General features: G+C 41.2%; 1 protein-coding gene across 41 annotated transcripts in view; it reads right to left on the bottom strand.

Moving 5' to 3' along the window:
• Positions 1 to 22,909, bottom strand: part of LOC147359668 (uncharacterized) — a 587,603-nt gene that overhangs the window by 183,511 nt on the left and 381,183 nt on the right. Inside the window, exon 5 of one of the 41 annotated variants that reach the window (XM_086335513.1) lies at positions 20,754 to 22,843. The exons of the other annotated variants lie outside the window; for them this stretch is intronic. The gene's annotated coding sequence lies outside the window, so the exon portion shown is untranslated. Of the gene's footprint in view, positions 1 to 20,753; positions 22,844 to 22,909 lie in introns of those variants that run through there. 41 annotated transcript variants of the gene reach the window in all.

A 22,909-nucleotide genomic window follows, 5' to 3' on the forward strand; every position in this document is an offset into this window, starting at 1 on the left:
CTTTGGAATTTGTCAAAAGAGGCAAACAGAGATACTTCTATCACTGTAGATCTTCTAATACAACTGTGGGTTTGAGGCATAATCTCATAATGAACTACATAATAATACAAGAATTAGATAACAACCAAAGTTAGGCAAAAGATGTTCCAATAGAGAATGGGATTAGAAAGCAAGTGCATTGACAATACATAAGTGTTAATCAAGTTGTACTTGATAAAGATGAACTGCACTTAGCTGTGTGGTTATAACAAAAGTAAGACATGACTGACCTCAGGACATTCTCAGCTTGCCATGGAGACAGTCTTACTGTTTCAGTAAAATATCTGTGTTGCAATCCTTTTACATCTATTCCATCTCAAAACTTACAGTCTTACACTCAAAGCTTATACTCATCATCTCAAGGCATCAACTTTTTTTATAACATCTCACTCTTTCATTAATTCTGGACCCACACCCTATCCTCTACTCCAATATATCTCCAACGTGATTCTATTTCATGGTGTCTCTCTACCCAACATTTTCAAAACTTTAGTTGTTCCTGCTATCTATCTGATCCCCTCCATGCTGCCTACTTCAAATTCCAAAGAGAAGACCACTGATGGGATATGGCCATGTTTTCAGGACAGGATACATTATGGTTTGCTTATATCCTGCAGGTTAACCCTCCCTGGATAAGTGTCCTTCCTGATCCCAGGGCTCGCCAATAAAATGGATTAATAGTCCGTGAGAAACCACCTAGTTCGTTTGAGAATGAAATGTGATATTAAAAGCCACGTGTATAGAACTGGCACCTTACAGACACTCAAGAAATGCTATTCCACTTTTTTCTTCCCCACCTACTAATTCTAGGGCACTGACCTATTTTCCTTTCCATCTGTGACTAGGAATCCTTTTGTGATCCAGGGACTAGAAACCTTGCACCGACTGGAACATGGCAGTCATTCAACATCTCCCCTGTCTGCTCTCAATAAGTTCATCTGACCCAATGGGAATGGAGAATTTCAGACTGCTTCATGGGTCACTCTGGAAAATTCCAAATTGAAGCTTTTTTGAGAAAGGAGACATTACCTCAGAACTTCCACATGTAGCTATTATGGAGTTTCTGTTTATGTGAATGGATATTTTCACCAGATATTGGAAAAATGCTAAAGCTCAACTCTAGTGCATAAAGGCAACTCATTTAGCCATTAGCTTAAGGTATTATGAGAAATATAGTCTAATTAGACAAATGCTCCATGAGAACTGTGGCCAAAGCAAATTATTAATTCAAAAAGAGAAAAATATATAAAGAAAAAACAGATGTCTGTCATTTTCTTTTTGTCAGTGCCTTTGAAAAAACAGACTTGATCTCAAATGAATGCTTTAAATTCCAAATGACCATTGAGAAATTGGGGAAGCCTAGTCTCTCTGCTGATTGGATGGATGAATAGATGAGTGTTCAAGGTTTTTTTTTTTTTTTAATTTTTATCTACTGTGAATAAATCAGTGGAATATTAACTGAGAAGGGCTTTAGAATGCTTCTTGGATCACAGGCATTTGAAGAAAATAATAAAGGATGAGTAATTAGAAGTGAAGTTTGGGGAAAGAATATTTTTGATTGAATAGAAAGTATAGAGAAAGGCATAGAGAAAACTAAAATAAATAAAATTTTATCTCCCATGTAGTGAACAGTAAAAGTACCTCTTCACTTTCACTTGTCAATAGAAAGAAGACTTTTTTCCAAAAGAAATCAGAAAACTTCAAAAAGTACATAAAATGTGTTTTTGGTAAACAATATTTTCTTATTAATTTATGGCCCATTTCTTTTTTAAAAATACATTTACTTTGGATAAAAGCAATGAGTATACACTTGATTTGAAACTAGAAAAATTCTATAACCTAAAATATAATTTTTATTGTCCATATGTTTCTACTATTCTTAGTCATACAAATACATATGTATTTAATTACCATAGTATATTTGATATTTCATTTTAACATTATTTTGTAAATGTTTTACCATTATCTTTATAATTATTATGTTTAATTATTCATAACACTTTATTGAATGGAGAAATCATAACTTACTGAGTTGTATCATTTAAGTGTTTCAATGTTTTTGTCATCATATATAAATTTACAAAGAATAATCTCTATTAATATGCCCTTTTTATTTCAATTAGCTTCTTTCTTTAGGATAAATTCTCAGGAGTGACATTACTAGATCAGAGGACACAATCTTTATTACTGGGGTTCTTGATGCATATTGCCAATTGCAATCACAAGACAATTACCAATCACACACCAACCAGTAGTGAAGTGAAGTGAAAGCCGCTCAGTCGTGTCCAACTGTTTGTGACCCCATGGACTATACAGTCAATGGAATTCTCCAGGCCAGAATACTGGAGTGGAGTAGCCTATCCCTTCTCCAGCGGATCTTCCCAACCCAGGGATCGAACCAGGGTCTCCTGCATTGCAGTCTTATTCTTTACCAGCTGAGCTATCAAGGAAGCCAACCAGTAGTACATCAGTGTATTAATTTGGTAGAGCACTGCCAGCTTTGGGTGCCAACATTTAATTGTTGAATAATTTAGCAGGTATACAAATAATTGGGAGAATTTTAACTATAATGAACTATTCCACTAATACTAATTAAGCCCAGGTCCAGGTAGGGAGTGTAGAGATGACTTTTCATTCTCACTTCATGCAGCAAAATAGTAGAGAAAGAGAAACAAGATGAGAAAGGGAATCACAGCCCTGGACACCAAGACCACTAGGCCTTGGTTAGGATATTGTCTTTGATTTCAGTGCTGTGCAGAGCTGCTATAAGGGAAATTGGGGATTTCATTTGACCCCTGACTTCCAAGAGCTTTTTAAAAATCTTAGTGAAGAGATTAGAATCAGGGGCTGTTCCCCATCTTTCAAAAAAAAACCTGCCCCTAACTCCATCCCCACCAATGTGCAGAAACCAGAGTACCACAACCAATCCTTGGAGGAATGACTCCACATCTTTAAGTAAGACAGGAAAAAGGCAGGATATTAAGGGCCCCCTGTACTGGGAGCAGTGCTGGGTGCTCTACACATCTGGTCTCTTTACCCTAACAACAGTCCGTAAGGCCAGTCCCATTCTTCCACTGAGGGAACTAAGGTTCAATGTACTTACTTTGGAAACACCTTCTATTTGTCCTTCTTACTGATGGAGAAGCCAGACCATCCTCAAAGAACTTTGATAGAATTAGAACCATTCTTACCCTGTCTTTCCTTTTTAAATCCCCGAGGTACCTTCACTGTCTCCACCCTGGGGAAACTGGGGGCCTCCATACTTCAGAAGACTGGCACATCAGGTGAACTGAACCTATTCCCTTCACCCATCCTATACATGTTTAGGACTTCCACAGGAGGTCAGCTGGATCCCACTGATCTAGGAATGAACTTAACTGAAAGTCTCTCAGTCATGTCCAGCTCATTGTGACCCCATGGACTGTAGCCCACCAGATCCTCTGTCCACACAATTCTCCAGGCAGGAATACTGGAGTGGGTAGCTGTTCCCTCCTCCATGGGATCTTCCCAACCCAGGGATCGAACCCAGGTCTCCTGCATTGCAGGCAGATTCTTTACTGTCTGAGCCACCAGGGCAGCCCAAGAATACTGGAGTGGGTAGCCTATCCCTTCTCCAGGGGATCTCCCTGACCCAGGAATCAAACGGGGGTTTCCTGAATTGCAGGTAGATTCTTTATCAGCTGAGCTACCAGGGAAGCCCAGTCTAGGAATAAATGAGATTAGAAGTCCAAATCTTGACTATCTTCTATGATTTTAAGCTAGTCCCCTCTGTTCCCTAGGTCTCAATTCCTCAAACGTGCATGGAGACACAGGGAGAGACCAGGAGATTTGGGGGATTATTCCTGCTTTACTGATGAATCACAAAACTTTCCCCATGGATGGCACAACCAGGAAGAAACCAGGCTGAGAACTGGTTCTCCCCAGAAATGTGATTCTACAGTTTCAGTTTCCTGGAATAACTGAAGAGTGTGGTAATCAAATCCATGGAGAGCAACTTTATGTGGCTAATATTCCAAAGCTTTTTAAGTGCAGTAATAAACAGAGCACATCTTGGTGACACAGAAATTACGAGGCAGAGACCATAATAATAACTCATGTCTGCTTCTATTCACCAGAATAGACAAGAGATACTTCCACTCCCAAGACACTAGTGCAGCAAAAAAAAAAAAGCAATTCCATTAGTTGCCACCACATGTATTTTGCTTTATGCTAGTTTTTTTTTTTTTTTTTTTTTCCTGCCACCCACAAAAGTGAAACCCAATCATCTGGAGAAGTTGTCTTATGTCTAGGAGTTAGTGGTGGTTAATTAACTGAATCATTTGAAGCTAGGCATCATGCTTTCCGTCCTGGAAAGCAAAGGTCTTTTTTATTAGGCATTTTTGGTTTACAACAATATATATCCAATAGCTGGGAAATGATTTTGAATATTAATACATCACATTTGCAAAAGATTTCCCAAATTCTGAAAATTTCAAGGAAATTCAGTGATCATGTTAGCCTAAGTTTATCTCCTCCATCTCACCACCTCCCACCCTTAAAATAACTCTTGGGGAGATTTTTATCTAACTTTTGCTGAATACATAGACACTGAACCTTACTATTTGATTTTCTATGATTCATCCCATTCTATCTTGTGTAAGAGTTCCAATTAATGGTGTGAGAAAGGGAGGAAGCATTTATTTTTTGGTACATCTGTTCTTCGAGGATGGATAATGAGCCTCACACTTCTTCTCCCCATGTTAAGCACAGACAATTCCTCCACCATTCCTGGCTGGTGATAAACATCAGATCCTTTTCTCATCTTGCTTTCGCTTCCCAAAGTGGAATGCACACTCGACCAATGCACACTTTAGAACAATCCATCTACACAACAACACCTCTAACATGGGCTGTGTCTGAGAAAATGATTAGAATTATCACCTCCCTTAATCTGTACACTCCATCTCTAGTAATATTGCCTAACCATGCTTTAAGTCTCTTTCAGCACCTGTGGCAGTCATCTGGCTGTGCTTAGTCCTGTGGTCAATTTGTGAGCTGTACTCTTTCTCCAAGACACAAGCAGGGGTAGATTGAGAATCAAAATGCTCACAGTCACTCAGAAGAGTGCCATTTTACAAAATCAAAGTCAGTCTTGATTATATTTTGGACAACCCCTTCCTTTTTGCTGCTCCCAGACCCTCTGTGTCTCTTCTACCTCAACACAGCTATCAGGCTTCTCCTCAAAGGCAGTGTGCTATAATGGTTAAGAGCCTGGCATGCTCAGAGTCATCTCCCAGTTCTGACCTTGGCTAACTCTGTAGATTTCAGAAATGCACTTAATGTTTTTGTGCCTCGTGTGTAAAACAATAATAGTACCTCCTTTATTGTGTTGAGTATTTAATATATCTAAACATCTCGGACAGTGCCTGGCACATATTGGGTGCTTGCTGTGCTATAACTTTAGCAAAATATTAGGCCTGGGGGACAGGCCACCAGGAGGATACTCATTACCCAGGTTCCCATAACCAATGTCCCCTTAGACTTGTCCTGTTCTTTCAGACTTTCAATTTCTCTATCCATCAAGTGGGGAAACCTAACAAGATACCTAGGGTCCTTTCCAGTCCTCCTATTTATCAAACTGTTATTGTTGGCAAGTCTTGGATCATCTAGCTCCTGCTGTGTATAGAACAAGCACCCCCAGCTTGGATAGTAGGTGATAAAAGATGAGATCTGGGGGACTTCCTTGGAAGCCCAGTGGTTAAGATTCCACACTGGCAATTCAGAGAGCACAGGTTTGATCCTCGGGGGAGAACTAAGATCCCACATGCCATGCAGTGAGGCTAAAAAATAAATTTTCTTTAAAAAGATTTTTCTAAAAGCTGAGATTTGACTTGTCTCGAAGATGTTGCTTTTATCATCCAAACAAATAAAGACGTCAAGGTGAAAGGCTTTGTAATTATGGAAGGGAAATTTGAGAATACTGCTAAAGATAGTACTGTCTTTTCAGAGTCTCTTTATATCACACCATGGAGGCAGGAAAGTCAAAGTGTTAGTCACTCAATGCTGTCTGACTCTTTGCAACCCCATGGGCAATAGCCCGCCAGGTTCCTCTGTCCATGGAATTCTCCAAGCAAGAATACTGGCATGGGTTGCCATTCCCTTCTCCTGGGGATCTTCCTGACCCGGGGACTGAACCCAGGTCTCCAGCACTGCAGGCAGATTCTTTACCATCTGAGCCACCATGTAGGCAGGATTCTCATCCAAAAATTGCTGTAGTTGGTAACATGGTGCATGTATTATTAAGAGCTACCTGGGCAGTCAGGGATGAGGACTGTGTCATCCTGAGGACTGAACTAGAGAAAGGGAATCAGTTTTTCAGGAAATTCTTGGCTTTGCCTGGGCTTCTGAAAACCCACACGGTAAATGCAGTGAAAAAAGGCAGCGTAGCACAGCAGAAGGCCAGAGGTCTGGGGCTGCTTCAGCTACAAAGCCAACACAGCACCTCATTAACCTCGGTGTCTGAACCAGCCAGAGACGCAGCCTCTTTGTTGGCCCAGTGGGATCCTGACACTCTGCCTTAGATCCTGAACGTGACAGCACTATGAGAGCGGGAGGCATGACATCGGCTGCAATGTGGTTAGTGACACTAGGGTGCCGGACCCTCCAAGACCAGAATCTGCACCCTGTAACCTCTTCTTTGAAGCTGGATATAAATCTTCAGCCACTCTGAAATACGAAGGCACAATTTTTGCCTTTTCCTGCTCACTGCCCTCAAATAGCTTCCTTGACATCTAGAGCTCTTTGTGGTAAAGTTCTCCGTCGCTTAGTGCGTAGCTAGGAATACCTTTCATGACCTGACCATCTCATCTCCTCAGCTTCACTTTCACACATCCTGATTTTTTTAAGCAATCTTTTTTTTTTTTCCTCCCCCTTTTTGGCTGCACTGTGTCTTCATTGTGGTATGCAGGCTCTTTGTTGTGACGCATAGACTGTTGGGGGTCTAATGCCCAGCTTTAGCTGCCCAGAGGCAGGCAGGATCCTAGCTTCCTGATGAGGGATCGAACCCATGTCCCCTGCATTGGAAGGCAGATTCTTAACCACTGGACCACCACAGAAGTCCCCACATCCTGCTTTTAGTTCTAAGATCTAGTTGATCACTCTTCCAGTTTCTTGAACGTTCTTGAGCGTTTTCTCTCACTTTATGTCCCTTCTGCTCGGCTTGTTCCTAATCATCTTTTGAGTCCCAGCTTTTTTACCTTTTCTAACCCTTTCCTCTTTAGGCTACATGTAACCTAAGCACCCTGTACCTCTCCACCATGGTCCGCAACCACAATCAATTGGAATTAATTACTTAATTTGCTGTCCTCCTTCCTGGAATCTATAGGAATCTTTATAATTGCAGAGACCACCTGTTGCTGCTGCTGCTGCTGCTGCTAAGTCGCTTCAATCTTGCCCAGACTCTGTGCGACCCCAGAGACAGCAGCCCACCAGGCTCCTCTGTCCCTGGGATTCTCCAGGCAAGAATACTGGAATGGGTTGCCATTTCCTTCTCCACATAGATTTCTTTAATTTTCAATATCCTCAATACTTAACAGAATGACTCGCATATATTGGCATTCAATAAATATGAATGACTTGCATGTTAAAGAAATATGACTTTAAAAAAAATTTTTTTTTTTTTGGCCACACCACAGTATGTGGGATCTTAGTTCCCTGACCAGTAATCAAACCTGTGCCTACTGTAGTGGAAAAGCAGAGTCTTAACCATTGGACCACCAGGGTAGTCCCAAGATACACGGCATCTTTTATTGACTTTCTGTGAAGCTCTTCCCTTCACCAAAACCATATTCATATTCTTTTCATTTCTTTAAACATTCTCCCAATTCTTCTCCTTATTTCTAGTGCCTGTCCTTGGCTTGAAGAACTGCTGCATTTCAATTCTTCTTATAATAGTTAACTTAAATGTCACGTCCTGCAAGAAGGCCCTCTGACCTAGTTCTCAGGCAGTGAGGTATGCCCTGTAACTGCCTCTTGTCTATATGATTACCAAAGGAATTACTATACTGACTTACTTGTTTACATGCCTGTCCTGACTGAACTCTGAGGCCTATGAGTACAGAAATCTGATCTTTTCATCCTTGCTTCCTTCTCCCTGCAATATGTGCAGTGAAAAAAACAGTAGCACTTAATGAATATTGAACACGTGTTAACCATCCTCTTCTTTTTCATGATGAAAATGCTGAGTACCTACAAAGGTGAAGAGACCTTACTGATCCAGGAAAAGGACCCAGACCACCTCAGCCTAATTCATTCTTTCATTTGGCAAACATTTCTTTCATTTGCTCATTCTAGATGATAGAGTCTCAGTGGAGAGAACAAAAGCCACCTGTAATCACTCTGAGATAGATAGACTATGCTTACCACTAATTATATTTTCACTTTTTGTCCTCTTGACCTTAACTACCACCATTCTTCTAAAAGACCTCAAGAGAGTAAGACTTAATTTTGCTAAAAGAGTGATTGAAATCCCTGCTTGAACACAAAACGTAGGTGTTCCTTAGTAAAAACTTCCTAGCTGAAATTAGTGAGTACCATGATATTATTGTACTAAATGACTTTTTAGTGTCATTGTCTTGATTGCAGCATGCCATCTGGCAAAATGCTACATTTATTGGAATAAGCTCTGTGGTCATCAAGAGTCAATTGGAGATTAGAGGACTGAAATGAGAATGTGGAATACTCCCAGAGTCACAAGGCTCTTGACTGCTTCTCATGGGAAGAGCTCTCTTAATGGCATTGTTCCCATCGGCCTTAGCTTAGTCTGCTCGAGAAGACTCATCACGCCTTCCTTCTACTTTGACATCCAGTGATTAATTACCCCTAAGACCGTGAATGAGTCAGAAAATAATACAAAATTGAATCGGAAAAGCCATCACTCTCTTTATAGGAATCAAAGCAACAACATGAGGGATTGGGTTGCACAGAAATGGATTTCAGATTAGTAACAAAACTTGCTGAATTAGCCAAATTCAGAATGCAGGTTACATTTCTAAAAAGAAAGAGTCTGTCATACAGAGTGAAGTCAGTTATGTATGTTAGTCACTCAGTTGTGTCCGATTCTTTGCAACCCCATGGGGTGTAGTCCACCAGGCTCTTCTGTCTGTGGGATTTTCCAGACAAGAACACTGGAGTGGGCTGCCATTTCCTTCTCCATGGGATCTTCCTGACCCAGGGATCAAACCAGAGTCTCCTGCATTGCAGGCAGACTCTTTACCATTTGAGCCACCAGGGAAGCCCTGCAATCTACTTGATTTCTCTGGATCTCTGGTTCCATTATTTATAGAAGGTAGATGATGACAAAAGCCATTTCACAGGGCTATGTTGAAGGCTATAGTATGTTATGAATGTAACATAGTGCCAGTTAGCATTAATTCCTTGGCATTCTCTAAAATTAAATCCTTCTCTGTTATAGATCAATAGGAGATAACCCAGGTTGAAAAATCACAGTTTTTGAAAAACTGTGTAAGCTCACTAAATGAATTCTAGTTCCACCCACCCCTTACACCAGCCCCCATGGAATTCATTGATTACTTCTCTGATCCTCTATTCCCTTGTCTTTAAAATGGAGGGAAGAGGAAATACAGTAAGTTTTCTACATATAAACCTCCCAGTTGCAAACTTTCAAAGGCAGAAATGTATATTCCATCAACATCAAGTATGAGTCAGGTTGCAACTTGCCTTCCATCTCCTGTTTCTGATGATCCTTCTGCTCTATCATCTCCCACCTCCCCTCCCACCTCTAGTAATTAATTCTTCTCCTATTCACTCAACGCCAGCCCCTGTATGCTAGCTGTTGTACTATACTGCTGTACTTTTCAAGGTACTGAGATTAAAAATATTTTATTTTTTGCTTTTTACTGTTCTTTGTGTGAAAAATATTATAAATCTATACACAGTACTACATAGCCGATTGTGTTAGTTGCATACCTAGGCTAACTTTGTTGGACTTACAAATAAATTGAACTTAAGAATGCACTCTCAGAACAGAACTCATTCATATGTAGGGGACTTATTAGATCTTAAAGGACTATTTTGAAATTCTCATGAAGCAGCCCATGTAAATGACTTAACACTAACTACTGTGGTAAGTCCTACATAATACTAGGTGTCCTGATGATAGAAAGCATTATTATGAATGTTTCTGACTTTCATCATTCCTGCCTGCCTTTTCAAATATAGCTTCTCTGGTGGTTCAGATGATAAAGAATCTACCTGCAATGCAGGAGAACCAGGTTCAATCCCTGGGTCAGAAAGATTCTCTGAGGAAGAGACTGGCTAGTATTCTGATGGTCTAGTATTCTTGCTTGGAGAATTCCATGGACAGAGGAGGCTGTCAGAGGTGTCTATCAGGCTACAGTCCATGAGGTTGCAAAGAGTCAGACACGACTGAGAGACTAACACTTTCACTTTCTCAATAATAAACAAGAGTGTAACTGGGAATATGAAGCAGTGGTTGTTGGTAATTTTTGAAGGATCTTCCCAATGCCAAAATTCAAATCTATAAATTCATTATTATTTAAATGGTTGTTTATAGCCATCGCCTGGGCTGATGCTTGATAGCCCAGGTCCCAGAATTCCACTTATGGAACATTTTCACGTCCTAGCACTCTGTTTGGAACTAAGAATAAAGGGAAGAGGAAGCATACTTCCTAACCTCAAAGAAACCACATTGGAAAAAGAAATACACAGAAAACAATAAAAATCTCCCCTTCCCTTCACATCACTTAGGAGAAAAAAAAAAAAAAAAAAACAGATCCCCACTGAGAATTGTAAAAGTTCCTACAATAGTAGGGAAAGGTAACCACCAGAACTGCTTTTAAACCTGTTGCATTAATCAGCAACAACTCCCCTCAGTGAACTTACTTTTTCAAGCCAATCAATCAGTGACAGTGTTTCCCCCAAATGACCCTCCTTATGCGGATACCAGGCCACTCATCTCCCTAAAACCCACCAGTTCAACCTCCACACTTCCCCAGGGCCCCATAAGACCCACCACCTGCAGCAAGTCAGGAGCATGGCTCTCCCTAATCAGGAACAATATCACCAGTTTCATCTTTTAATCTGAGATAATGAGTGATGGGGGAATTCCCAAGGGGCTTAGTGGTAAAGACTCTGCCTGCCAGTGCACAGGAGAGCCAGGTTCAATCCCTAGGTCAGGAAGATCCCCTGGAGGAGAAAATGGCAACACATTCCAGTATTCTTGCCTGGAGAATCCTATGGACAGAGGAGTCTGGTGAGCTACAGTCCATAGGGTCACAAAGAGTCAGACATGGCTGAGCACAGCACACACACGCAATGAGTGATGATATCCTGATTCTTTGACTCTATAACACACATCCAACCAGTCCATTCTAAAGGAGATCAGCCCTGGGATTTCTTTGGAGGGAATGATGCTAAAGCTGAAACTCCAGTACTTCGGCCACCTCATGTGAAGAGTTGACTCATTGGAAAAGACTCTGATACTGGGAGGGATTGGGGGCAGGAGGAGAAGGGGACGACAGAGGATGAGATGGCTGGATGGCATCACTGACTCGATGGATGTGAGTCTGAGTGAACTCCAGGAGATGGTGATGGACAGGGAGGCCTGGCGTGCTGCAATTCATGGGATCGCAAACAGTTGGACACGACTGAGCAACTGAACTGAACTGAAATGATAATACACTTCATATCAAGTTAATTCCAGATAGATTAAGATTAAAATGCATGTGAGGGGGTCTCCCTGGCAGCCCAGTCATGAAGAGTCCACCCTGTGATGCAGGGAGCACTGGTTCAATCCGTGGTCTGGGAAGATTCCACATGCCACAGAGCAACTGAGCCTGTGTGCCACAACTACTGAGCTCATGTGCTCTAGTACCCACGCTCCACAACAAGAAAAGCCACTTCTGAAGTGACACGTCTGCACTCCGCAACTGGAGAGTAGCACTCACTTGCCACAACCAAAGCCCAAACAGAGTAATGAAGGTTCCATGTAGTCAATAAAATAAATAAAATATATACTAAAAAATAAAATGCATGTGAGTGCATGGTATGCATACAATCATAAGAGCATTAGGACAAAACACACACTTTAAAAAATACATAGTTTTGCCATAGCAATAGTCTTTCTTTTTTCCCAGAATGGCTTCAAAGGCAGAAACTATAATAGCAAATTCAGGTAGAATTGAAACTTCTGGAAGATAAAATGACACAACACTAGCATCAGTACTTAAACCACCATCACCACGAAACAATCACCAACAGCACCACTATCACCATTCCCACTACTGTAAACAGAACTAAAAAGCAAATGGCAGAAAGAAGAGGAAATATTTCAATATATAAGATAACATAAAGATGAATGTTCCCAAGTATATAGAGAGAGCTCTTAAAATCAGTAAGAAAAGACAGGGTTAGATTTTTTAAAAGGTCAAAGGATACAAAAGTAGTCACAAAAGGAAGGCAGGCAAACAGCAAGAGGGAAGACTAAAGGACAACAGATTGAAAAGAAAGCTCATTATCAACAGTCACAGAAATGCACATTTTAGAAGACTGACAATGCCTCATTTTTTATCAAAACTATTGAAATATATCTTCATATGCTGCTAGTGGAAAAGTAAATTGGCCAAATCTCTTTGAAAGGTTATTTGGCAATGTACTCCAAGAGTACAAACTTTCAGTTATAAGGTGAATACGTTTTTGGAATCTGATGTACAGCAAGGTGAATACAGTTAACAATACTGAATTATACACTTGAAAGATGCTGAGAGAGTACATCTTAAAGCTTTTCACCACACACACGAAAAATGGCAAATATGTAAGGTGAAGGATATGTTATTGAGTGATCATTTCACAATATAGACACATTGCACACCTTCAATTTACAGTGTTGTATTATAGCTGGGAAAAAAAACTCTATCCCTAAAAAATAAAAGTGCAGTACATGAAAAATGGACAGAGTCCTCAGTTTCTCAGAATTTGGGGTGATTTTAGGAAGTACAAGAATGCTAAGACCACATGAAATCACCTAGATTAACACAGTGAGAGCATGACTCCCCTTTCAAATCTCCTGATTGTCAAGAAGAAAGCATCAGTTGGGTGCTAGAGCTATCCTACCTATCATTTGCTAATAGATATTTTTAACAAATAGAGAATGTGCTCAAAGTTCAGAGTCTTCTGGAAGAAAACATTTTCTAGTTAGAACATAGTGGCTTTTCTTCATGTTTTATATATGTGTATATATATTATGTCATGCCTAGGTCAGTCTCTTGTGGGGTCCCTGCTCTTTTCTCCTGGGTCCTGGTGTGTACAAGGTTTTGTTTGTGCCCTCCACGAGTCTGTTTCCCCAGTCCTGTGGAAGTTCTGTAGTAAAATGGAGCAAACAAAACAAAATAGAGCAGTGACCCCACAAGAGACTGACCCAGACTTGCCTGTGAGTGTCCAGGAGCCTCCAGCACAGGTGCAGGTCGGAGGTGGTGCTGCAGAGTTGGGGGCACCGAGTGTGGCAGTACGTATCTGGGACCTTTTGAAGGAGGCACCATTATCTCCATTACCTCCACCATACTTTGGTCTCAGGTCAAACAACAGGGAGGGAACACAGCCCCACACATCAACAGAAAATCAGATTAAAGATTTACTGAGCATGGCCCCACCCCATCAGAACAAGACCCAGTTTCCCCCACAGTCAGTATCTCCTATCAGGAAGCTTCCATAAGTCTCTTATCCTTGTTGATCAGAGGGCAGACAGAATGAAAATCACAATCACAGAAAAGTAATCAAACTGATTACATGGACCACAGCCTTGTCTAACTCAATGAAACTATGAGCCATGCCATGTAGGGCCACCCAGGGTTCATGGTGGGGAGTTCTGATGAAACTTGGTCCATTGGAGAAGGGAAAGGCAAACCACTTCAGTATTTTTTGCCTTGAGGACCCCATGAACAATATGAAAAGGCAAAAATATATGACACTGAAAGATGAACTCCCCAGGTTGGCAGGTGCCCAATATGCTACTGGAGAAGAGTGGAGAAATAATTCCAGAAGATGGAAAAGATGGAGCCAAAGAAAAACAACACCCAGCTGTTGGTGTGTCTGGTGATGGAAGTAAGTCTGATGCTGTAAAGAACAATATTGCATAGGAACCTTGAATGTTAGATCCACGAATCAAGGTAAATTAGAAGTGGTCAAATAGGAGATGGAGTGAACATTGACATTTTAGGAGTCAGTGAACTAAAATGGATTGGAATGGGTGAATTTAACTCAGATGACCATTATATATAGTACTGTGGGACAGAATCTCTTAGAAGAAATGGAATAGCCCTCATAGTCACCAAAAGAGTCCAAAATGTAGTAATTGGGTGCAATCTCAAAAATGACAGAATGATCTATTTGTTTCCAAGGCAAACCATTCACTATCACAGTAATCCAATTCTATGCCCCAACCAGTAATGCTGAAGAAGCTGAAGCTGAATGGTTCTATGAAGACCTATAGGACGTTCTAGAACTAACACCCAAAAAAGATGTCCTTTTCATCATAGGGGACTGGAATGCAAAAGTAGGAAGTCAAGAGATACCTGGAGTAACAGGCAAATTTGACCTTGGAGTACAAAATGAAGCAGGGAAAAGGCTAACAGAGTTTTGCCAAGAGAACACACTGGTCATAGCAAACACAATCTTACAACAACACAAGGAAAGACTCTATATGTGGACCTCACCAGATGGTCAATACCAAAATCAGATTAATTATATTCTTTACAGCCAAAAGTGGAGAAGCTCTATACAGCCAGCATAAACAATACCAGGGGCTGACTATGGCTCAGATCATGAACTCCTTGTTGCCAAAATTCAGACTTAAATTGAAGAAAGTAGGGGAAACCACTAGACCATTCAGCTATAACCTAAATCAAATCCTTTATGATTATACAGTGGAAGTGACAAATAGATTCAAGGGATTAGATCTGAGAGACAGAGTGCCTGAAGAACTATGGACGGAGGTTCATGATATTATACAGGAGGCTGTGATCAAAACCATTCCCAAGAAAAATAAATACAAAAAGGCAAAATGATTGTCTGAGGAGGCCTTACAAATAGCTGTGAAAATAAGAGAAGTGAAAGGCAAAGGAGAAAAGGAAAGATATACCCATTTGAAGGCAGAGTTCCAAAGAATAGCAAGGAGAGATCAGAAAGCCTTCCTCAGTGATCAGTGCAAAGAAGTAGAGGAAAATAATAAAATGGGAAAGACTAGAGATCTCTTCAAGAAAATTAGAGATACCAAGGGAAAATTTCATGCAAAGATGGGCTCGATAAAGGACAGAAATGGTATGGACCTAACAGAAGCAGAAGATATTAAGAAGAAGTGGTAAGAATACATAGAAGAACTGTACAAAAAAGGTCTTCATAACCCAAATAACCACGATGGTGTGATCACTCACCTAGAACCAGACATCCTGGAGTACAAAGTCAAGTGGGCCTTAGGAAACATCACTATGAACAAAGCTAGTGGAGGTGATGGAATTCCAGTTGAGTTATTTCAAATCCTAAAGGATGATGCTGTGAATGTGCTGCACTCAATATGTCAGCAAATTTGGAAAACTCAGCAGTGGCCACAGGACTGGAAAAGGTCAGTTTTCATTCCAATCCCAAAGAAGGGCAAAGCCAAAGAATGTTCAAACTTCTGCACAATTTCACTCATCTCACACTCTAGCAAAGTAATGCTCAAAATTCTCCAAGCCAGGATTCAACCATATGTGAACCATGAACTTCCAGATGTTCAAGATGGATTTAGAAAAGACAGAGGAAGCAGTGATCAAATTGCCAACATCTGTTGGATCATAGAAAAAGCAAGAGAGTTCCAGAAAACCTCTACGTCTGCTTTGTTGATTGCACCAAAGCCTTTGACTATATAGATCACAGCAAGCTGTGGGAAATTCTTCAACAGATGGGAATACTGGACAATCTTACCTGTCTCCTGAGAAATCTGTATGCAGGTCAAGAAGCAACAGTTAGAACCGAACAGGGAACAAAAGACTGGTTCCAAATAGGGAAAGGAGTACATCAAGGCTGCATATTGTCACCCTGCTTATTTAAATTATATGCAGAGTATATCATGCAAAATGTAGCTGGAATCAAGATTGCCAGGAGAAATATCAATAACCTCAGATATGCAGATGATACCACTTTTATGGCAGGAAGTGAAGAGGAACTAAAGAGCCTCTTGATGAAAGTGAAAGAGGAGAGAAAAAGCTGGCTTAAATCTCAACATTCAAAAAACTAAGGTCATGGCTTCCAGTCCTATCATTTCATGGCTTATAGATGGGGAAACAACGGAAACAGTGACAGACTTTATTTTCTTGGGCTCCAAAACCACTGCCAGTGATGACTATAGTCATGAAAATAAAAGACACTTGCTCCTTGGAAGAAAGGCTATGACCAATCCAGACACTGTTTTAAAAAGCAGAGACATTACTTTGATGACAAAAGTCCATCTGGTCAAAGCTACTGGTTTTTCCAGTAGTCATGTGAGAGTTGGACTCCAAAGAAAGCTGAGTGCCAAAGAATTAATGTTTTTAAACTGGTGGTGGTGGTGGTGGTGGTGGAGGAGAAGGCTCTTGAGAGTCCCTTGGACTGCAAAGAAATCAAGCCAGTCAATCCTAAAGGAAATCAATCCTGACTGTTCATTGGAAGGACTGATGCTGAAGCTCCAATACTTTGGCCACCTGATGTGAAGAACTGACTCATTAGAAAAGACCTTGATGCTGGGAAAGATTGAAGGCAAGAGGAGAAGGGGAGAACAGAGGATAAAATGGTTGGATGGCATCACCAACTCAATAGACATGAATTTCAACAAACTCCAGGAGTTGGTGATGGACAGGGAAGCCTGGTGTGCTGCAGTCCATGGGGCTGCAAAGAGTTGGACACACCTGAGTGATTGAACTGAACTGATAAATTATGTCAGGTCTCCAAAGAATAATTCTAGTCTTTCTTTTATCATGCTTTTTTAATATAAATATTTTTCTTTCAATAAGTAAGTGTGTCTGTAAACCTACTAGTACAGCAAAATTCAGTAACATATTATAAAAATGGGTGAATGTGGCAAAAATGTAAAAAGGAAAAGGAAAATATTGTCCTGAGCCTTTGCTTCCATCAATTTATAACATCTGTCACTCTGCCACAGTCTTCCTTGTCGAAAATTTTCTCCACAATTTCGACTCCAACCTGACTACTGAAATGCTCTCAGCCATTTTTCCAACTTGACTTGGTGACTGCATTCATTCTCAGAGTCTGCCCAGGGTCTGTATGGAAGAGTCATAGGTCTCTTTCAGATCAATGCCTATAGGAGCCAATGATGCTCTCCCAGCTGTGGCAGGGACTTTCAGCTAAAGAGTCTGCTTGTTTCAGAAGCTACAGGGCATCAACAGAGCCTTCATCAGACTAAATCACCAAGTGACCACGTGAAGAAGAGCTGAACTGTGTAGATAAACACTTAGTCACTGAGACTTGGGGGTTTTGGTTATTTGCATGTCTGTTGCAGACTGTTTTCCTGTGCAAAGAGTATCTGAGACTGGCATTACAGAACATTGTACTGGGAAATGCTATCAGAATAAACACCCATGGGGAAAGAGAAAGAACCAGAATCAGGCAGTAACAGAAGATGGGCTACGGGATGGTCCCCACAGGGCTCAAGTGGCTCCATGGGGAGCTCTGAAGCTACACTGGCCTCTTACAGTTGTCCCAAGCCGGAGACAGGGGCTGAGACTTTATGTCCCCAAAGCAATGAGTCACAAATAAAAGCTGCCCAAGGAGGGAGTTGTGATGCTGGGTAAGGAACTCTCACCAAAGGTAACTCCTGTGGAGGACTTGAGCTGAGAGTCAGCAGTTAGGACTACCCCTAGCAGTTGGAAAAATCAGTTCTCTTGGGCTTCCCTTGTGGCTCAGCTGATAAAGAATCCACCTGCAATGAGGGAGACCTGGGTTTGATCCCTGGGTTGGGAAAATCCCCTGGAGAAGGGAACAGCTACCTATTCCAGTATTCTGGCCTGGAGAATTCCATGGACTGTATAGTCCATGGGGTCTCGAAGAGTCAGACACAACTGAGTGACTTTCACTTTCACTTTTCACTGTCATTCCTGAAAAGGGATCTGGGAAAGGCATCATGGTATGCACTCCAGCAGTATAACTGGCTGATTCTGACATCTATGGAGAGGCCAAGTCACTTCCCCAAGTCACAAAGTTGCAAATGGCAGAACTAGCATTCAAACCCACAACTGTATGACTCTTAATCTTAGCTATTATGTGGAACTGCCTACCTGTCTAAACATAATCCCAGGCCTATCTTTTGCCTGGAGGCCAGTAAAGTGGGGTCATTACCATTTACTAAGAAATTTCTCTAAATGCTGTACTTGCACAACATTGTGAGAAAGGAGTAGGTTCCCAGTCATGCAAAAGGCAACCCAGGCTTAGAGAAGATAAGCTACATGTCCTTGTTAAACAGTAACTTAATGAGACAGGGACCCTGATGTGCTTTACTCTAGGATCTATATTCTGATTCTGAAGACTTGGGCCAAAGCCTCACAAGGAAAACTAAATACAGAGCTTCTTTGATCTACAATGGGCTACATCCTGATACACCCACTATAAGTTGAAAATATCCGAGGTCAAAGGGCATTCCAGCTTAGCCTAGCTTACCTTATACATGCTCATGTTGTGTTAGCCTACAACTGGGCAAAACTAACACAAAGTTTAAAGTGTTGAATATCTCATGTAATTGAATGAATACCATACTGAAAGGAAAACAGAATGGTTGTTGGGTGCAGGATGCTTGTCAGCACACCAGTTGTTTACCCTCCTGGATGATTGTGGGACTGGCTGGGAGCTGCAGTTCTTTGCCACCACCCAGCAACACTGGAGTATAAAATAGCAAATAGCTAGCCCGGTGGCAGGGGTAGGAGGGGAAAGGTGCACGGTAAATCAAGTTTCAAAATATTAGGTACAGTTTCTACTGAATGGGTATCACTTTCCCACCACCATAAAGTCAAAAAAAAAACAAAAAACCCTAAGTCAAACCACCCTAAGTCGAGGCATGTCTGTGGTCCAAAGCTTCTGAGGTTGGGCCACATGATCTCCTCCACTACTGTTGGCGTTTGTTTAGCAAGGAATGCTCATTTTCGAAGCTTCATAACTAAGACTTTCCCAGTATCACATGTTTCTATAGGATTGTATGCAGATTTTACAATGCCTAATTTCCTGCTGATATTCTGATGAGGGAATAGCTTTCCTTCACTAGTGTGCTTGATAAGGGATGGAGATCAAGGTATCTGGTCCTTAGTCCTGCTCCTACTATATCTGATATGAAAGTGAAAGTCACACAGTCGTGTCCAACTCTTTGCAATCCCATGGACTGTACAGTCCCTGGAATTTTCCAGGCCAGCATACTGGAGTGGGCAGCCTTTCCCTTCTCCAGGGAATCTGCCCAATTCAGGGATCACATTATAGGTGGATTCTTTATCAGCTGAGCCACCAGGGAAACCCCTATATCTGATGAACTTAAACAGTTAACCTTGCCTGACCACAAAGCTAAGGGGGATGGACACTACACATAGGTTCTAAATGACAGTTTCTTATTCAGATTCAATTCATCAAGCATTTATGTTGCTCATTCATGTCCAGCTCTGTGACCCCGTGGACTGCAGCATACCAGGACTCCCTGTCCATCAACAACTCCCAGAGTTTACTCAAACTCATGTCCATCGAGTCAGTGATGCCATCCAACCACCTCATCCTCTGTCGTCCCCTTCTCCTACTGCCTTCAATCTTTCCCAGCATCAGGGTCTTTTCCAATGAGTCATTCCTCACATCAGGTGGCCAAAGTATTGGAGTTTCAGCTTCAGCATCAGTTCTTCCAATCAATATTCAGGACTGATCTCCTTGCAGTCCAAGGGACTCTAAGGAGCCTTCTCCAACACCATAGTTCAAAAGCACCAATTCTTAAGCATTCAGCTTTATTTAGAGTCCAACTCTCACGTCCATACACGACTACTGGAAAAACCATAGCTTTGACTAGATGGATCTTTGTCGGCAAAGTAATGTCTCTGCATTTTAATATGCTGCCTAGGTTGGTCATAGCTTTTCTTCCAAGAAGCAAGCGTCTTTTCATTTCATGGCTGCAGTCACCAACTGCAGTGATTTTCAAGCTCCCCAAAAATAAAGTCTGTCACTGTTTCCATTGTTTCCCCATCTATTTTCCATAAAGTGATAGGATAAGATGCCATGATCTTAGTTTTCTGAATGCTGAACTGGATCTTAATGCTAAGTTTTTGAAATCTTTTCTGAATGTTGAGTTTTCTGAATGTTGAGTTGGATGCCATGATCTTAGTTCTCTGAATGGAACTTATACTATGTATCAAGTAATAGACTGGATCCTACATATTTACTAATTTTAACCTCCCTTGATCCCTCAGGCAATTCTCATCGTTTGAAGTAGAGTTCTGAACAATGACTAAAGGTTTAAAACAAAGCCATGCACTCAAAAAAAGTAATAAACATATCTGGTTCACTTGGCAATAGTTTGGGGAAAAGCTTTAAATGTGGGTATCCATAGAATTACCCATGAAAATAGCCCATAGAATAGCAGTGCTTATTAAAATACTTTAATTTGTTCATTTATTCACTAAGAACACACCAGAGACTGCACCAGACTATCAGAGTACAGAAGTAACTAAAACAGTCTATGACCATGAGGATTAATAGAGTAGAAGCTGTGATTTATAAGGACAGAGGGAGACACACATGTATGTCATTAGAAACAACATTTATAAAGGTAATATAAGTAAAATTTGAGGTTCTAATATACTTCAGTTACTATATTACCTGATTAGATTATAAATTATGAGAAATGACATTTCAGTTTCTGTTCAGTATTCTATATCTTTTAGTTGGCATTTGCAAACACTCAATAATTTTGTGTTCAATGACTATATGTGATCTCATTAATCCATTTTATAGCTGAGGAAATTGTACAGTAAGTGGTAGTTCTATTGGTGAAACTCAAAAATTTCTGTTAACCACCTTCTAACTCCTCTTTACAGATTCCCATAAATATATACAAGGTGAACCAACTGAGGAAAATTCACAAACATCTGACTGTATTTCCACTGGACCATGAACTATAAGACATCAAGAGGCATGTCTGTCTTGTTTATCATAATATTCTCTAGCGTGCCAAGTATGTACACACACACACACACACACACACAGAGTCTTTCAGTTTTGGCGTTTGAATCAAACATGTGTTTCCTTCCAAGGATGTATTTTATACCATTAGTGTTAGCCATAGAGAAGGCAATGGCACCCCACTCCAGTACTCTTGCCTGGAAAATCCCATGGGCCTAGGAGTTTGATGGGCTGCAGTCCTTGGGGTCTCGAAGAGTCAGACACGACTGAGCGACTTTACTTTCACTTTTCACTTTCATGTATTGGACAAGGAAATGGCAACCAACTCCAGTGCTCTTGCCTGGAGAATCTCAGGGACGGTGGAGCCTGGTGGGCTGCCATCTATGGGGTTACACAGAGTTGGATACGACTGAAGCAACTTAGCAGCAGCAGCAGTGTTAGTCAGCTCTTTTATTCGTTTGCTGAGGCTACTTGGAAAATACCATAGACTGAGTGACAAACAACTGAAATCTTTTTTCTCACAGTTCTAGATACTGGAAGTCCAATATCAAGGTGTGAGCAAGGTCAGTGTCTGGTGAGAGAGCTCCTTCCCTAGTTTGCAGGTGGTCACCTTACCAGGTCCCCACAACAGCTTTCTTCCTTGCATGTACATGGATAAAGCAAACTGTGTTCTTATACGGCCACCATTTCTGCCTAATTAGGACCCCACCCTTATGATATAATTTAGACTTGCATTCAGTTCAGTTCAGTCACTCAGTCGTGTCCGACTCTTTGCAGCCCCATGAATCACAGCACACCAGGCCTCCCTGTCCATCACCAACTCCCAGAGTTCACTCAGACTCACGTCCATCGAGTTGGTGATGCCATCCAGCCATCTCATCCTCTGTCGTCCCCTTCTCCTCCTGCCCCCAATCCCTCCCAGCATCAAAGTCTTTTCCAATGAGTCAACTCTTCACATGAGGTGGCCAAAGTACTGGAGTTTCAGCTTTAGCATAAGTCCTTCCAAAGAACACCCAGGACTGATCCCCTTTAGAATGGACTGGTTGGATCTCCTTGCAGTGCAAGGGACTCTCAAGAGTCTCCTCCAACACCACAGTTCAAAAGCATTGATTCTTTCGGCGCTCAGCTTTCTTCACAGTCCAACTCTCACATCCATACATGACTACTGGACCATAGCCTTGACTAGACGGACCTTTGTTGGCAAAGTAATATCTCTGCTTTGGAATATGCTATCTAGGTTGGTCATAACTGTCCTTCCAAGGAGTAAGCATCTTTTAATTTCATGGCTGCAATCACTATCTGCAGTGATTTTGGAGCCTCAAAAAATAAAGTCTGACACTGGTTTCCACTGTTTCTCCATCTATTTCCCATGAAGTGATGGGACCAGATGCCATGATCTTCATTTTCTGAATGTTGAGCTTTAAGCCAACTTTTTCACTCTCCTCTTTCACTTTCATCAAGAGGCTCTTTAGTTCTTCTTCACTTTCTGCCATAAGGGTGGTGTCCTCTGCATATCTGAGGTTATTGATATTTCTCCTGGCAATCTTTTGAATCCCATTAATGTAGCCCATACAGAAGAGTGTCCTAGGCATACAGCCTGAAATAAGACTGGAAAACATATCTGGAAAAACCAGAAAACTTCCACTGCAGTAGGTTGAAAAAATGATGAATAGAATAAATGAAGTTA

This window comes from Bos grunniens, chromosome 14, assembly GCF_055505025.1.
Source record: "Bos grunniens cultivar Pamir isolate PY7600 chromosome 14, Bosgru_T2T1.0, whole genome shotgun sequence".
NCBI classification, from domain to species: domain Eukaryota; kingdom Metazoa; phylum Chordata; class Mammalia; order Artiodactyla; family Bovidae; genus Bos; species Bos grunniens.